This window comes from Pteropus vampyrus, unplaced genomic scaffold (genome assembly GCF_000151845.1).
Source record: "Pteropus vampyrus isolate Shadow unplaced genomic scaffold, Pvam_2.0 Scaffold3, whole genome shotgun sequence".
NCBI classification, from domain to species: domain Eukaryota; kingdom Metazoa; phylum Chordata; class Mammalia; order Chiroptera; family Pteropodidae; genus Pteropus; species Pteropus vampyrus.
The window spans coordinates 8,951,377-8,969,915 of record NW_011888784.1 but is presented as its reverse complement, the minus strand read 5'-3'; the positions used below and the strand labels follow the sequence as shown (position 1 = coordinate 8,969,915).

At 34.9% G+C, this 18,539-nt stretch overlaps 1 pseudogene; it reads right to left on the bottom strand.

The window, feature by feature from the left end:
- Positions 1–2,626: 2,626 nt before the first annotated feature.
- On the bottom strand, positions 2,627–2,744 carry LOC111741659 (annotated as a pseudogene).
- Between the last annotated feature and the right edge of the window lie 15,795 nt (positions 2,745–18,539).

The following is an 18,539-nucleotide window of genomic DNA, read 5'->3' as shown; positions in this document are numbered from 1 at the left end:
TGCAGAGCTTTATCAAAATATGATTTACATTTACAAATATTTATCTGCCATCCAATGGAGAATGAATTATAGGTGGGTAATACCAGCACTGTGAGGCCAGACAGAACACTATAATGGTAATCTAGGCAAGAGATGATAATGGCTTGAGCCAGTATGACGGTAGTAGAGCTGGAAAGAAGTGGACAGATTTGGGATATGTATTTGTGGTAGTTAATAGAATGTACTGAATGATTGTGATATTTGCAAGAAGAAAAAGAGAAGGCTTACCAGCACTTCAATTATTGGTCTGAGCAGTTGGATGTATAATAGTGTCATCTAATAAAACACAAAAGTATAGGAGACTGGCAGATAAGAGCAGAGGATCGATGAAGAAATCAAGATTCCTACGTCATGAAGACAGGCAGATACTGAGTCTGAGTGTTTAGTGACAGTTAAGGACTAAAGATAAAATCAAAGAGCCAAGTGATGGGACATATTCAAGATCTTTGAGTTTAAGTTCCAGTTTTCTCATGAGCTAATTTTCAGGGATATTTTTAGAATTACATGAGGTACCATGTGAAATATGTTTTGGAAATTATACAGTGTAACATTAGGATGTTACTATTAGTGGGGAAAGAACAAGGGACTCGGAGTTAGCAGACAGGCATTTTACACATAGTTCTTCCACTGGCTGAAGCTACCACTATAGGCAAGTCATATAACATTGATTTGAGTTTCTTTGGCTTTAAAACAGTGGAATTAGAATCAATAACCTCATGTGTCTCTTTCTTATCTAATGCTCGAAAAGCAAAACTTTTCTTTGTATTAATGTTTATTATACCTCCTCACTGGGAAGAATAAAGGGATAATTTTTTAGCTGTTAATTAATTAAACATGTAAACTTTTTAATCATTTTATCTGAAAAACCTTCAGTTCCTAAATAGAACATCTTAAGTTAGAACTAGAGAAAGTACTCAAGAACCAGACTGACATTAATCGTGTTAGCTTGGCATTCTTAAAACCTATTAGAATGTCTTCTGTCAGTCTTTGATAAATACATTGTGAAGACAAGGCCAAGGAGAGAATTCCATGGCTGATGGGAGACTTATCTCAGACTTATTTCATTCTTTCTCAGATATAGAATATTAATAAACAATATTGCTTCATGGACTGATGCAAACTAATGTCTTCTTGTTAAATTTAAGTCATCTCTCCTTCCTTTTTTCTCTCCCTTCTTTCTCTCTCCTGTCCATTAACCTATCAGTCAAATTCTTTGACTTTACTCTGTCTTTTTTATTTAGAATCTTTGCTTGTATTCTTAATCCTATTTCTGGGTCTTAAGCGTACACTCACAGTTCTACATTACTTTTTCTGGTGTCATGATTCTATTCTGAAAATACTTTGTCTGAGTCTGAGTAAATTTATCTGCATGTTCCTAAGGTACCATAGTATGATATGGACCCATATTCCTGATATGGACCCATTCCTTAATCTTAACCATTAAAGAGTGACTGTCTCTAGATCTTCCTGCCTTGCCCCTCTCTCCATACACACCTTTTTTCTTTCCTCCGTTCCCAGCTTTATGTTTGAAGCCTCCTTCTACAACCAGTGTGCCTAGGCTGTCCTCTCACACAGTCCATGTCTAATACTGTGCTCCTCTGCAGATACTTGGTGAATATGGACACAATTTTATTATTATTATTATTATTATCAATTGTTTATCTCTAAAAGAGCCAGTCCTATTATTAACATAATCTTCATAATAACATGATTACCATCATCAGCTTTGTAGAAGTTATAGCATCAAAGGCTTAATTAGAGCTATTAAGTTCACTGTGGTAATAATATGATAAACGACTAAAAATTACAAATACCAAGCTATTATTATCCCATCTTATTCAATGTCAAATGAGCCTTTCTCAAACCATTTTTACCATGTCCTTCATTGATTTACATCACCTCTAAAGACAGTAATTTATTTGGAATTGATCAGCCATTAATTTAACATTTTTTAAACACCAAGATTTAAAGTTGAATATTAAAACAGGACACCAAAAGCTGTATTCATGTATATTGGCTTCTTAGATAAGATTTAGAAATTACAAAACTCTTATATCACAAGTTAGTTGAACAAAAGTGGGTCAATAGGACATTTTGGTTTTCTGCTAGTGGAAGAGAATTAACATTAAAAAATTACTTTCATTGTTTCAGAAACTTTATGCTTAATTCTCTCTATAACTCCGTTATTACTCTCATTTTATATATGTGATGACCACAGCTCAGGGAGAGAGAGAGAGAAAGATGTGAAAACCAATGTTCAGAGACCAAAGCACAGAGAAACTAAATAAAAGAACCAAGGTATGGATAGGTTCATCTGACTTCACAGTCTATCTCCTTTTATATTCCACTGCCTTCCAAGAAAGAAAATTTCTTAACATTTTACTAGTTATGTTTTCTTGAGAAATTTTTTTTTACCTTTCCTAAGCTATAGTTTTCTTTATGTATAAATTTGGTATAAGAATAGTAACTGTGCCATGGGATTGCCATGAAAATTTTTTATTTTTTTTAGGCGGGGCAACCATTGGTTGACCTCACAGATTGCAAGGACTTTGTCAGCTTACAATCCCTTATTTTTTAAAATTTTTTACGCCTACAGCACCTGGTCTTCCTAGGTGGTCTCCCATCCAAGTACTAACCAGACCTGACCCTACTTAGCTTCGTGATCAGACAGGATTGGGCTTGTTCAGGGTAGCATGGCCATAGACTTGCCATGAAGATTAAATATAAAGCTTTTAGTACAAATTTACATGAAAATATATCTAGCTAATAAAAGGAATGATTATGTCATTTAAAACTGCAAGGGTAATAATTTGGAATACAAGTGGTGGAAATTCAGACTGCAGAAAGTTAAATCAGTACGGTAGGGTATAAAATTGAGACACACCTAAATGTAAAATAATATAACTAATACATGAAATGGTGAGAGAAAAGATATGTAAAAACTGGTAATAATTCAAACTGAGATTTATGGCTATTCTCAAAAAAGGAACAGGAAGCACTGGAAGGGAAGCAGTAATCTAAGATGTAAAGCCAAACATTCTCAAAGTTGAAGAAGGGCATAGGTGTTTGTATTGAAAGATTCAGTGTGTCCCAAAGAGACAGATTAAATAGACTAAAAGTTAATAAAGAATATGAGAAAAATTTCATGCAAGTATCAATAAGAAAATAAGAATTTAATGTCAACTGAGCAAACATTATGCTGGCATCAGCTTTTTTCTTAGAGATACCAAATGTTAGGAGAAAATGAAATTTTACATGAGCATAGAGTTTTCAGCAAAAATATTGAGGACCAAGAATTGTTCCTTAGAAGAATAAGAAAAAATATTATTAGGTAAGACAAGTTTCAGAAAATATGCATATCATATAGTTTTCTCATATGTGGCCCTGTCATCTCAGAGCCTTCTGCTTTCTACCACATGGGTGGGTTTATAAGAGCATATTGAAAATTTTGCAGGCCAGTTTATGGCCAGGCCTGAATGTATTAATCATCCCCTCTGCCTGCATTCCATTGTCAAGTACTTAGTCATGTAGTCTTAATTCAAGGGAAGTTTGGAAATACAGTGTTTTTATGTATTCAGCAAGATCAAATGGGATTGGTGAACATGTAGTAGTAAATGTTATGTTTTCCAGCCTTTTCCCTTAGAGCTCAGTAAGCACATGATCTGCCTTCTAAGTTATAGTAGGTGGTGGTTTTAGCAAATATTTTGTCACTATATGACAAGAATCTCCAGCAAGCCAGACTACTGTATCTCTTTCTTCACTAGTTGGTGTCTAACTCCTAAGGAAATACCATATGCTTTAGGATTTTGTTTCAGCAGCACCTCAATTTGAGTACCAAATTCTGGATTAGTTGAGGCTATTCTTCAGCACCAACTCTCTCCCCCCAAATCTCATGGCTTAATTCAATGGAAGGATATCTTTAGCTCTCTTTTTAGTCTGATGTAGGGGATGAGAATAATCTCCTAGCCCACGCTCTTCCAAAGAAAGTTGTAGCACATGGCTCCTTTTCTAGAGTGGCTCCATTACTTTGTGCATGCAGGTGAGGAAAATGCATTTATGGAAAAGTCACAAGAGGTAGTTTATGACCAGTTTCCTTTGGGCTACCACATAGACAATGGGCTATAGGAGAAAAGCTAGGGAAGAGGGAGATTACTTAGGAGACTATTGTGACAGTCAAGCTGAGTGAGAGGTGAAGATGGTTGGAGGAAAGAGTTAGAGGTAGAAGAGATGGGCTAGCAGTGAAAATTTTAGGAACAATCATTACGATTTGGTGAATAAAAGAAGGAGGAGTCGAGAGTGACTCCAAAGTTTCTGGCATGAGTAACTAGGACAGGATGTCTATCAACTGAGATAGAGAAGACTCTGGGTAGATTTGATTTTTAGGAAAATTTCAGAAGATGAATTTTATGCATATTAAGTTTGAGATGTTTAAAAGATATAGATTTGAAGTTTGGAGTAGCTAGCTGGATAGATGAGTCTGAAGTTGAAGAGACGTCTCTTCTCCATCACGTCCATGGCTTTAAATACCATGTATAGATAGATAGATGCAAGAGAGTTGAAAGTTAGAAAGACTAAGACTAGGGAATAGTAGGAGGGGTAGTAAAACCCTCAGTATTCTTAATGGGTGAGCAAAGGTGTCTGAAGTTACCACTATACTTTTTAGGTTATTAATTAGAAAAAGAAACAAGTATAAGAGTATTTGAAAAACTTAGAGGTAAAATTTAGTTGAATTAAAATATACTTTATACCTTGTAAATTCCTGGAGAAGAAGAAAGTGAGTATAATTTATATAGTAAAAAAATAAAATTCAGCAAAGAGCAAAACTATTTTAAAGTTAATATTTTAAAAAATAAAAATTATAATAGATGATTAAACTTGTAGATATATCAGTTATCACTTAATTTAAGCAGATCAAAACATGAAGATTCTCAGTTTTTAAAACTATGCTGCTTATAAAAATATTGATTAAGAATAAAGTGACATACAATAGTTACAAATAGAAATGAAATGAAAAATATTCAAGTAAAATGGATAAAAGATTATTTTGTAAGGATAAAAAATGGAATCCACAATGAAGATATGAAAACCAGGAACCTCATGTACCAAATTTAAATGCAGGTATATATTTGAAACAAACATCAGAAATCAACACAAAATTATTATGTGAGATGTTAACTTACCTTTCTCAGCCTATGCTAAACCAAGTAGAGAAAGAAGGAAACTTTGGAGTATATCAATAATATAATTCCAAATTTAAGTGAATAGACCCATATTAAATTTTGGGTCATGCAGATTATTTTCCTTGTGTTTAAAGAATGCATTTTATACTGGGCCTGGAAAAGCGAAAGCAGCTAATACTTACCAAGCCCCTGCTATGTGCCAGCAACTGTGTTGGATATTTAATGTTCATTATCTCTTTTAAATTTTTAATCTTCATATCACTGTGTGAAATTGGTGTTACTATTCCTTTACACACAGAGATGCCAAGAACACCAGTCCAAGTTATATAGCTAATAAGCAGCAGAACTCAGGTTCAAACCTGTCTTGTTTTCTAAGGTCTGAGCTTGTTGTATATTCCATGTAGCATTAAATTTTTTCTGTTTATGTGTGGGATAAGGAAATACTTATAGGCTCAGGAGATAATATATTCTCCCTGTCCTCAAGGGTCCTGGCCAGGCAGGTTCACAATCTGGTCATCGTAAGGGTGGGGAAGGGCTATCCCCCGTTGTAGCTGCTAATCCTTCTTGTTAGCAAATAAGCCCCCATCATTCAATTGCTCAGTCAAGTGTTCTTCCCCTTCATTTTCATGTATCTGGTTGTCTGTTGTTCATTTTCTTATTTCCCAGGAGGCAGTGCAGGCAGTCTCTCCTCAGTGTGCTGACTCTCCTCTAACTGGGCCTAGATGAGATGACTAAATTCAACTCCACTGCTGGGACAGTGTACAACCTTTGTTCTTTAACTACTCCTACTCACTTTCACCACATATCATGATTCATTTGCTTAAAACCACTGCAATAGTTTCTGCCATAACAAATGTTATCCTGAGCATCAGATTAATGTCCCCCCTTTGTTTCCACCTTATCTCCAGCCTGTCTGCAGTAATATACTCAACTCAAACAAACGTATTTTTCACTCACAGCCTGCTTTTTATGAGTCCCACTGACAGTTCCTTAATAAATAATGCATTTCTAAATGTTCCTAAGCTTTCTCCTTATTAATAATTCCAGTAGCTTTCCTATAGCTGAAGGATTTTATTTGGTCACTGGCTAGATTTTATTTTTGCCTGTTTCTCCACATTTTACTCTCTTATACTACTTCTCTGGACAAGGAGAATGTTACAAAAATGCCACATTCATTGGAGGTGTCCAATAATTATGAGTTAGTATACACTAAACATTCAGACTTATAGCATAGACTTTCTTAGGTGTTTTTGTTTGTTTGTTTTTATGACTGGCTCTTTTGCCATGGGAACAAAAGACAATTTTTGGGTTCCATTGAGAGAAACCTTTTAATCTGGTTCCCTGGAGACACATTTGGTATCGTGTTTGCAAAATGCATTCTGAGGTTCAGCTATTACTTTTAGACAGAGAGCTTCATTTTTGGTGTTTGTGTCAATCTATTTTTCTTCATTTTATTTATAATGATGAGCAACTTTAACAGATGCCTGAATATATGTCATTGTCACCAAAGGAGCATTGGCTCAATTAATCTAGGGGAAGAAAAAAGTCAACTCAAGAAAAAAAAAAGGGTAGATCCACATAATTACCCATTCTTCACAATGTGTTCCTCTGTTCTTTTGATGATGCTAATCTGGAATGTTCTCCCTGTTATTCTTCTATGAAGCATTTTCTGGATAGCCCATTTCATGGCTCCCTCTTCCAAATTCACTTGACTGTGTGCTACGCAATGTATGAACTGAGTATGTGCTCTCTTACAGAGAGCTCTTATTGTTTCATCGTTATGATTTCCTCTAAGTATTGTAAATTTGGGGAAAGATAGGCTTTGGCTTAGTCACACATCATTTAATATGTGATTTAGTACAGGAAGGCACTCAACAACTATATTCTGATTAATTGATTTGTTTACATCTATTTATGTTTTACCTTTTGTGTGTTTTGTGTGTGTGCTTGTCATGATTTTTCTTCTTTGGTGGAAATCCCACAGCCAGCAATTATGTTTTCAGGTTCTTTTGTATCTATGCTGACAACCAGATTATATACTAGGTATTAATAAATGGTGCTGTACAACAAAAAGACAGAGGGAAAATTTCACCATGATAATGAAGTTGTTGAAGTAAATTCTTCTTTCTAGAAAGATTAAATAGATTTTTACTGACTACAGTACAGTATATAATTTGTATCATGAGATTCTCTGTGCTGTTAAAACCAGTTTAGCACTTAAACTCACTGCATATGCTTAGCCTATGAAAAGGAAAGGAATGTTGAAAAAAAAAAAAAAAACCAAAAAACTCCAAAACAAAAACACAACTAAACATGTTTGGATTCCAGAAAGTTTTGACTTGGAAAAAAATTTTTGATAATTCTTTTTCTGATAGTTTATGGCACATATAATCTCACAAAAACTTTCAGTCTTTGGAGGATAGATATAACAGTTCCCACCCATATCGTCTAACCTTACCTCCTCAGCACATACCAGTCAACTTCTAGCTGCCAGCACCTGGGTTTCTATACTTGAACCTTTTTTTTTTTCCCCCATGGGAAATCTCAGGTGTGCTACACCCTTCGGGTAGAATAATTCTGAGATATGTGCTATACTAACTCTTAGAGTTACCTTATTGGCTTAATCTTCAGTCTTCTATGGTGGATATTGGCTTGAAATTTTACCCTTTATTGTTTTTCTTTCCTTTATTGTGCTTCTCTTCTCTGTTTCTGTTCCTTACTATCATACAAACATTTCCCTCACCATCTAAATAAAATACTTACACTTTAATTTTTGAATCTGTGCCTAATTCTGGGGAATCCAAATTAGGACACTAACAGACTACTTGTTTCAACAGAAATTCATCCTTGACAAATACAGAGTTCATGAGAGGTTTGGAAAATTGCTTTAAAAAAATTACTTGAGAACTAGGAATAGCATCCTCATGAGGAAGGTCTGCTGAACAAACTCAACTCATATCCTCGTTGAGACATATAACCTATTTGCAGGACGACTGAAGAAGTCAAATAAAGACTGGCAAATAGCTCTGACTTGAAGAGAAGCACTCACCTTCAGAGACAGGGATAATTTCAGTTTTTATGTTTATCCCTGGGTTACTAAGGGGATAGAAGCAAAGCAAAGTGCTGACACCATGTGCATAACATCCCTGAGACAAAAACGCAAACCTTAATGATGTGTTCAAAGTCCAAATCTCGTGCAATCCAGTAAATTGCTTTCATTTCAATGTCGGGGCTGATCCGAAGACACTGTTTCTTAGGAAGAGTTGGAAAATCTTGGTCTCCAAAACTGTGGTTGAAATGTGAGGCACTACCTTAGTAAAATAAAGAAATGGCATGAGGTGCCCTGGAGCTGGTTTTCTCTCCTATATACATCAGAGCTTAGTTTACCACTCTCTTGTTTATCATGTAGAACACTCTATCCATTAACTAAGAATGGGAGGAAATTAACATGCTACATGCTATACAAGATGTGAATCTCAGAGACTATTACATCTTTTTCAGGGCCCAGTGATTTTAAGTATAATAGTGTATGTATAGAACATATATGTATATTTTATATATAATATGCATGACATTATGGACACTCATACATATGCAAAAGCTATCTTCTATAAGCCTTCCCAAAGTCTGCTACTCTCTTCCAAACTTTCTCTCCTAATTCTCAGCCCCCAAATGAGCACTTTCTCTGCTGCCTCTGCCTTAACACATAGACTATTTTAACCCCTGCAGCTTTGCTTCTGATGTTCCTTCTATCCCCACACTTTCTTGCTTTTCTATTAAAAGTTAGCTACATTGCAATGCCCAAGGTCAGATGAGGTCAGATTTCTCAACCCAATGAAGACTTCTAGTACCTTCCAAGTTTTTCTTCTACATTTAATGTCAAAACCACTCACTGAGGAAATTAGTTTTTCATGGGTGCATGCAAAGCCATTCCAACTTGACAATAAACAACAAAAGAGTTTTGAGTTATTTTTGCTCTCTTGACATCTAAAATTCTCCAGATAACTTAGTTTCTCAATTTTTTTTTAAACAATTGAGCCATCCTTATATTAAAGCATCAGCTAGACTCTCAGTATCCCTCGTTCACGTTTTTCCATTTTCTGAACATTCTCCTCAGAAATGTTTTTTTAAATGTTTTCAATTTCATTAGACTTTTTACTCAGGTTCTGTACTTTCTCTGTCAGCAGAGAGCCTTGTCTTCTATTACATCAAAAATGCTGTCGCTAAGAGTGACCTTCCTACAATTCCTGCCCAGTATATACCCTTACTTTCATGGTATGCACCTAAAGTTCAGAAGTACAATTCTTTGGTTTCAGAGAATGAGGGCCTCCTTCTCCTGCTCAAGGGCATTCTTTCCAACTGTGCCTTTTGTCCTGTTATTGCACCCCTTTTTACTTCGTCTCTCTGTTTATATTGATTTTTTGCTCAACCTTCGCACATTCTCTATATCCATTACGTTCTGTACCCATTACGTTCATTTCTTGTCTCCTGTTCTCACATGACTGGACTCCATTAGGAATCCCACCTTTAAACATGTTTTAAGAGGTTCTCATAAAAGACGCTAACTGCCAAATGCTGGAGGCATTGAGATTCGTATTTATTGGACCCCTCTGCTATAGTGATTTCGCTCATCACTTTCTAGTTTTTCAAAAAATTTTTTTCTTTCTCCTATTGCATAGTACTGTTGTATAGTTATGATATCTTTTTTTCTCTGTGATGATCTTTTCTCTTTGATGTTGTTCCCTGTAGGGTTCTTCCCTCAGCCCAATCCTCTTCTCTGTGTATGGTCACTCCATGGTTGATCTCACATCTCCTCAGGGTATCAATTAACATTCATATACTGAATCCCAACCAATATCTCTACTACAGAGCTCAACTTTTTTTTTTTTTAACACTTACAGCACCTGATAGTCCTAGGTGGTCTCCCATCCAAGTACTAACCAGGCCCGACCCTGCTTAGCTTCCAAGATCAGATGAGATCGGGCTCGTTCCAGAACTCAACTTTAAGCTTCAGTTTTATGTATCTGATTACATGTCAGTACATTCAGCAGGTCTCAAATGCAATAAGTCCAAGATAAGCTCATTACTTTTTAACTAATTTGCCTTTTTATCAATCAAATCACCCAGTTTTCTTCCCAAATATGTCTCTAGTCTACTCTTTCTTCTCACTTCTATTATATCATTCAATCTGCAACCTCTCACTTGGACTGCTATGGCAGCCACTCAAATTGGCTACCTATCTGTAAGACTGGTTTTTCAAATCCAATTCCATTCTGTCACTAAAACAATCTTTCTAAAGCAGATCATGTTGATCTGCTGAAAATTATTCAATTGATCCCTTCAATAATAAAGTATAGCTTACTTAATGCAGCATGTAATGCTGCCCACAATCTACTGCTAGCCTATCTCTATAGATTTATTTTTCTCTAATTCTTGTTCCGAACTTTTGTTTTAGCAACATAGAACTCATCATAGTATGCTGTGTTTTTTAACCCTTATTCTATTTTTCTATTTCTCTGCTCTGTTGTAGCATCTTCACCTCCCTCATCCTGACTGAGCATATTCATTCTTTAAAACTTAATGCCAGATATAAGAATAGAACACACCATTGAAAAGCATTCTTACCTGCAGGAATTTAGTGTATAATGAAGGTTACAAATGAAATCAATAGGAAAAAGATAGATTATGTAATAAATAGTGCTGAGAGAAACTAGTTGCCATTAAAATAAAATAATTCCTTGTATCTTATACCAAAATCAAGTTTTGGTGTATTAATTATTTAATTATCAAAATAATGAAATTATGAAAGGAATAAAAGTAAAAATACAGTAAGAATTTTCATAGTACTTTTGAGTGGGGGAGGCCTTTTTTGTAATCATAATGCCAAATCAATAATCTATAAAGAAACAAAACCAACAAACACTCTTGACAGATCTGTTTACATAAAAAGAAAAATGACTTTATGGCAACACACACAATACAGAAACACACATGCACACACACTCTGTATGTTCCAGAAAACCAGACAGGATACAAATGTCAAAGTATTTGCAACTCATGTAACATATATATGGCTAATTGTTTAAAATATTCAGAGTTATGTGAATCAGTTACTCAACAGAATGGTAAACAATGGCGATGGACAATTCCCAGAAAATGAAATGCTGATAATTTATAAGCTTAGGAAAACATATTCAGCTTCGCTCATAATAAGAGTGGCATTATTTTTTTTTTTTCACTTTTCTGAATAGCAAAGGTAAAAAGTTTGATAATGAGGTATGGAAGTTAGATAATGAGGTATAGAAGATTGTAAGTAAACAGGCAATCTATGTTATTTTATTGCTTGGTAATTTAGAAGAGTATTTCAAGAATAAAAAATTCAGAAGTCCTTTGACCTAGCAGTTTCTCTTCTGAGAATTTATTTTAAAGATATACTTACTCCAATGCATTAAATGACAGGATATTCACTGTAGCATGGTATAATTTCAGCAAAGGATTGGAAAATAACCTAAACATTCATCAGCAGGAATGACTTGCATACATCATAGCACATTCATACAGAGGAGTGTTATGTAGCCATTATAAAAATGATTCTATGTTCTAATACAAGAAAAAGTGCCAAGATACATTATTAAAAGAAAAAAGAAGATATAGAATGATATATAGACGTGAGCTGTTTAACATGGTAGTTATTAGCCACATATGGCTATAGAGCACTTGGAATGTGGGTAGTAGTATGACTGAAGAAATGAATTCTTAATTTTAGTAAAAGTAAAATTTTGATATGATACTTGTTTCAGTTATTAGAAAAAAAGTATGTTTGAAATAATTTGCATATGTGCATCTACTTTTTAAACTTAATTTTTTAAAGTCTAAATATAAAGCAAGTATTTTAGATGAAAATTTATTGTCTGAATTAAGATTTACTGTAAGTATAAATACACACTAGATTTCGATGATTTGAGACAAAAAATAGAAATATTAGAAATTTTAAAGTAGTATAATTTAAAAAATTTATTACACCTTGAGATTCTATTTTGAGTATACTGTGTTAAATAAAACATTATTTAAATTAATTTCACTGGTTTCTTCTTACTCTTACTATAGCTTCTAGAAATTTAGAATTAGATATGTGGCTAGAAATTACATTTCCATTAGTGCTACTATCCAGTATCTTTCATTAACAGTAGTAAAAAAAGGGTATCTATTTTTAAATGCATGGAGTATGTCTGGAAGGACATGTAAAAAATCCAGTTATGTCCTGGGAATGAAATTGGGTTGCTGTAAGTCGAAGGAAGGAGACTTAACCTTCACTCTCTTCTCATTTGTACCTTTTGAATTTGATTTCCATGAACTTGTAACTTATTTACAATGAAAATAATAAACATAAAAAAAAAAGATTCAGGGCCTATGAAGGTTTCCAGGGGCCCTTCTATGAGTTCCTTCCATAGTGAGGTGGGGTACCCTTATTCCTTCTGTAATTCCCAGTTATCACTAACATTGTAGTTACTGAATCATTTTATAATTGTTCTTTTGCGCCTTTATGCCACACATACTATGAGCTCTTTGAGAGCAGGAAGAAATTCTGTTAATCTTTGTAATCTCGTTATTTAACACTATATATAATTCTTAATGAGAAGTAATATTTGCGAGAGAAAGTGGGGGGGGGGAGGGGGGGTTGGGGGCGTTTTTTTTCTATCGTTGATATGAGCCCTGATAGTTAATGCTATGGAACCAAAGAAAGGAGAAGGAGTTAGAGATGGAATACGGAGGGTATTTCACTTTTTGATCATCCTCCTTGTTCTGTGGTCACCTCACACCACTGTGTTGTCACATTCTTGACCTAATTCATGTAAAAGAGCAATGTCCCTTGGATGGTTCTCTCCATTCAGCTCTGCTGAGCACCAGACCATGGGGGATCCAGAAGAGATGCCAGAAAAGGACTGATCCGCCCAGCTTCCTCTCTGCTACTTCACTTGTTCTCTTGCCCATGACCTCTACCCACTGGTCTTAGCTCTATGCCTTTTAGTCACGAGGAACAATGCCATTTCTCTTTCACAAATTACCTCTTGCACCTTGAGAACGTACTTTAGTTGAAACTCAGGCTTCATACCTTTTTGGGCAAGGTTATTTGTCCCAGCATTGAGAATTACGGACACCCAGCTATAGCTTACCAATCTGCTTCAGTCATTTTAATTTCTATCTTTACTTATCTTTTGCTTATCTTTACATCTACTTTATATTATCTTTTAGCAAATAAATGTCCATTGACACTCTAGTCTTTAGGCTGTCAATTCAGCACTTAAATTGATTTGGCTTTTTTTTTTTTAAAAGAAAAATATCAGTGAGAACAAAGGAAGCAATCAATTTTACATCAGTGAAAGAGCCAAGGTTTCACCTCTAGTTGGATTATCGCTGCACATCATTTCTGAAAAGGTAATTGGAAAATTGTGCTCTTAGGTGGGTAAAGACTTTGTCAACCAAAAGAAATATTTTACAGTCTGTTAGGCAAAGCATTTGCTAGGAATACAGAGAGAGTCTGTCATTGACCATAGGGATTTAGAAGAAATGGCTTCTGAAGGGACTAGAAGAAAAGATAAATCAGGTCTAGGTCAAGGATCTTCTTAGTGGGTATCTTCTATGACTAAATTTCTTCAATTTCTGTAATAGAAATGAAAGCATCGTGGTTTTAAGGATAAAATTTTCTTTTCACTCTGATCCTTTCCTACTATGACAGAATAGTGATATTGCACTTATTTTTATACTCACGTAGCTCTTCCTTTTGTATGGGTGAACTTTGTAACATTTTATTTCAGCAAAATATTCATAGTTTAAAAGTCTTTTCAAATAATGTGATTAATTTATCTTGCTAAGCATTTTAAAAATTGTCTAATATATCTCCATCTCTGGCATAAGTGTAATTAGATATAAAAGAAGTATAATATGATGTTTATGAATACTCAAGATAAAAATTTTTTTTTAACTGAGGTATTAGTCAACTGCGTCTTGCCCAAGAATCAGTGTCATCCAGCAATCCAATAGACTCAGCAATTCTTAACATTCCGCTGCTAGAATTGACTCTCATCGGAAGCATTGGTAAAATGCACACATTTTATCAAGCGGTTGGTGGGCGACATGGAAGAACATTTTGCATAGCATGTATCTCTTCATAGTCCCTAATGAATTCCCACTGGCATATCTCTTCTCACCAGTCATCCCCTCTTTCAAACCACTGGACTTTAACTGCTTTTACAACATTTAACCACCAGTGGAGTTCACCTCAACCTCTTTTTTATACAAAACATTTATATTCAGAAAACAAAGAAACCTGTAGTGAACATTCTCCTTAGACTGAAAATTATTAACAATAAAATAGGTACCACAACATGTGTTCTCTTACACACAGAGGGAGAATTCATGTAATGGCTAAATGTCAAGTTATACTTATGTAGATGGAGAACATTTTCAACTATACTACTGAATTGGAATTTTCCCTATAAGTTGTTCCACTAGACTTTTTAATACTGTGGAGAAAGGGAAAATAGATCTCATCAGGTAAAAAGTATCATTGCTCAAATTTCAAACAAGACATCTTATATTTCCTAATAAAATAGTGGTCTTGAAGGCAAGCTATTTTTACTTAGAAATTTGAGACTTAGCCTTTATAGATTCAGAATAACTATTTGGTCTACAAAACAGCCAGAGAACGATAAATAAAATGAGAATAGTAAGTCTTTACATATCAATCAGTATTTTAAATATAAATGGATTATAGTCTCCAACCAAAAAATATAGAATGACTAAATGGATTAAAAAAAAGACCTAATGATGTGCTACCTATAGGAGACTCACTTAAGCATTAAGTTGCATAGACTGACAGTGAAGGGATAGAAAAAGATATATTTCAAGCAAATGCTACCAGAAAAAATGCAGGAATAGTTATATCAGATAAAATAGACTTTAAATTAAAAATGTTAAAAACATAGAGATTTGAAATGAATAGTCAAGAAGAGATATTATAATAGCTGGGAGAAAATACATGTTATGACAAGGAGAGAAGGAGAAACACAATAAAGGGGGAGTGATCATGAGCTTGAGTTGACTGTCAACTAGAACTGCAAACTCAAAGCACCTGACACAGTAGGAGGTCAGAGAGAAGCAAATCAGAAGTCAATACAAAGAAAGCAGCGTTCAAAAATGTGAAGGGAGGTCAGTGATAAATTTAGCAAAATATCTCATGAAGTTTTGAGTTTTCTCTTTTTTGTTCTCCAGCCTTGGGTTGACATCCAGCAGGTAAGGAAGATCTTTAAAGCAGATATGTCATGCTTGCTGGAAAAGGATGCCCTACATGAAAATGCCTGACTATTAATTATCTTTTTCTCACCTCTCCATTTGTGGATTCCTTTCTGTAAGAAATTTCCCTCAGTCAAAATAGAACTTTCACATTTTACAGATTCCTCAGTGAGAACAGTTCTGAAATCATCAAGGCTGCCAAATTTCCTTTTAGGCTAAATATCTCACAAAAACATTGAAAGGGTTTCTTTACTTACAGTTTTGCATAATTGTGCAAAATTATAAGTAATTTACATGTTTGAGAAAGTTCACCAAAGTAGGGCTTGTTCAAATGTACTAAACTGAACAAAAATGGAAAAGTATATGCTTGGAATCAAACTAAAGATTGGATTTTTGTCTGCTGACAGTGGATGTATAGTCATGACAAATTAAAATTGAGCAGAAATGTGACTTGTTTTGCTTACCGTGTAAGTTATTTTTTGTCATATTTTATCCTAATTCTAAGAGAATTGATCTCTTTTAAACAGATTGTTCTATTCTTCATGTTGTTTTTCTAAGCTTGTGTTGATTTAGATTACTGTTCATGCATAATTTACTCTCCAAATGTAACTGGTTTGGCTAGAAGAGCTATTGCTGAGTGATTCTTTGTCACCAGTGGTCACTGCTATTTCACTCTGATTCTGGCACTTAGTCTTTAAATCAGCATCTCTTCAAAATCACCTATTGGGTGCCACTCCTCAGAAGGTTCTAATTCCACATCTTAGAATTTGGAGACCATGTGAGTCTGTATGCCTGCCTTCCTTTTTAGCACTAGTAATTATATCTTGTCTGCTTTTAAGCTGGTTAAAAGAGACCATATTCCTTACTGCAAATAAAGGAATAGTTTATTAATTTTAGTCGTGTCATGGTTAGTTTGGTTCAATATTTAAGCAATCATTGAGTTACTCAACAAATATTTATTTACCACCATCCCCCCCCCCCCCCCCCCCCCGCTCCCCATGCAGCAATCTGAAGTAGGCATTCCAAGAGGGGAAAAAAAAAACAAGAAAACAAAAGCAAAAGCACCTGACCCCAAAGATAGAGGGTCCAAGATTTGCAGTATTTTTATTGGAGGAGACCTAAGGTAGTGAATCTTGAAATACATATAGACTGTAGATATGCAGAATGGAAAGGCCATTGCAAATGAGGTGACTGGCATGAATAAAAGGTTCACTGAGCCTCATAGAGGTTGAAAGTGATGTGGGTGACCCACAGTCAGTTATTCCAAGCATTACTGTTTAGTTTTGTGATGTGAGTTGTAGTTTTTTGCTCTCTACCACATCACCTTTTCTAATTATTTTGACTTTGTATTATTTTTATATTGCTGTTGAAACAAATTACCATAAACTTGGTGCCTTACAAAAGCACACATTTATTGTATTGCAGCGTTGGAGATCACTGTAATACAATAAGGTACACTGGGCCCAAATCACGTGTCAGCAGAGCTGTGCTCTCTCTGGAGGCTCTAGAGGAGATTTGGTTTCTTTGCCTTTTCTAAATGCCTTTTCTAAATACGTTTGAAGGTCACTGGGAGTACTCTGAAAGCATGAACTCAGACCATGTGAGTAGGTTTATTCCAGGACCCAAGTATTGTCCCTGATGCGTTGTCAGGAGGTACCTCTTCTGCAGGCAAGATGGACTCCACCAACTTCACACTGCCATCCTCGGCACCTGGCATCTCGCTCCTAATCTGGCAACAAACCTTCCTTGTCTGTGTATCAAGGAGTTGGGATAATTTTAACATGTGGAGTTTTCTATTCAAATAGGCTTTCACTGTGTCTCCTGGCCACACATATCTCCTGGTGCAGATATTGCCATTCTAAGTCAACTCTCTCTTACTGTGCTGCAAACCGAATTCATCCTTGAAACACAGTACATTGCAGCTCAATATTTCTTAAACAGTGTACCCATGTGCATTTGTACTCATCCAAAGCCCATGATCTATTTTTGTTTCTCCACACATGGTCTAGCGGCCTAAGACACCTATACTTCCACGTGCTACCCCTGTGATTTCCTGCTGATCACTGCTCCCCTATTCCCAGGACTCTCGAAAATTGGAAGCTCTTCAAATGCAAACTTCTTTTTCACTTCATATTTTTATGTCTTCTTAGCTATTGACACCATCTCCTAATACCAAGCTGAGTATCACTCACCATTAATTGCTCTTCAAATGAGCATCATTATGGGAAGAAATCTGAACTAAAACCCTTAGGTTTTACTTAATAAGACTTAAGTAATATTTGTGCTCTGTTAATATGTTGCTGGAGCCTTTGCTAAATCACCACTCAACTTTGAGTTCACTTATATTATCTGCAAATTCCGCATCATACTTATTGTACCGTACAGAGTTATGGTCAGGGTTGAAAAAGATCATGGTTGAAAAGGTATTTTTAAAGACAACATTAGTATCAGGCATTGTTATTTTTTTTAATCATAGGAATTATCATAGTCAGTTTAGCTATGGGACTCATAAAATACTTCTTTAAGTTCAACTAAAATAACTTGTGAATATTTATCAATAAATAGAAATTTCGAGTAGGGAAGGACTACGGGTATTATATGATCAGTATCCTTGGGAAATAACTTCAATAAAGTCAGAAGCTAGTTAGCAGCATTACTTTAAAGACAGTCCAGGGGGAAAGGAGAAGTAGATGGGGTAAAAGGGGTCAAGTATGTGGTGACATAACTATGGGAGGTGAACACACGGTGTAAATATATGTATGCCTTACTGTTAAAATGTACAGCTGAAACTTACTTTGTCACCATAAAATATAAATAAATAAATACATACATACATACATACATACATACATACATACGTACATACATACATAAATATAAAGACTGTCCAGATTTTTCCAGTTTAAAGCAGTGGTTATTCTACCACTGCATAATACTTAAAATAAATAGTATGGCTTCCTTATCTTTGATTCTTACACTCATATTAAAATTTCTTTATGTTTGCTCAGTTTATTGATTTAAAATATT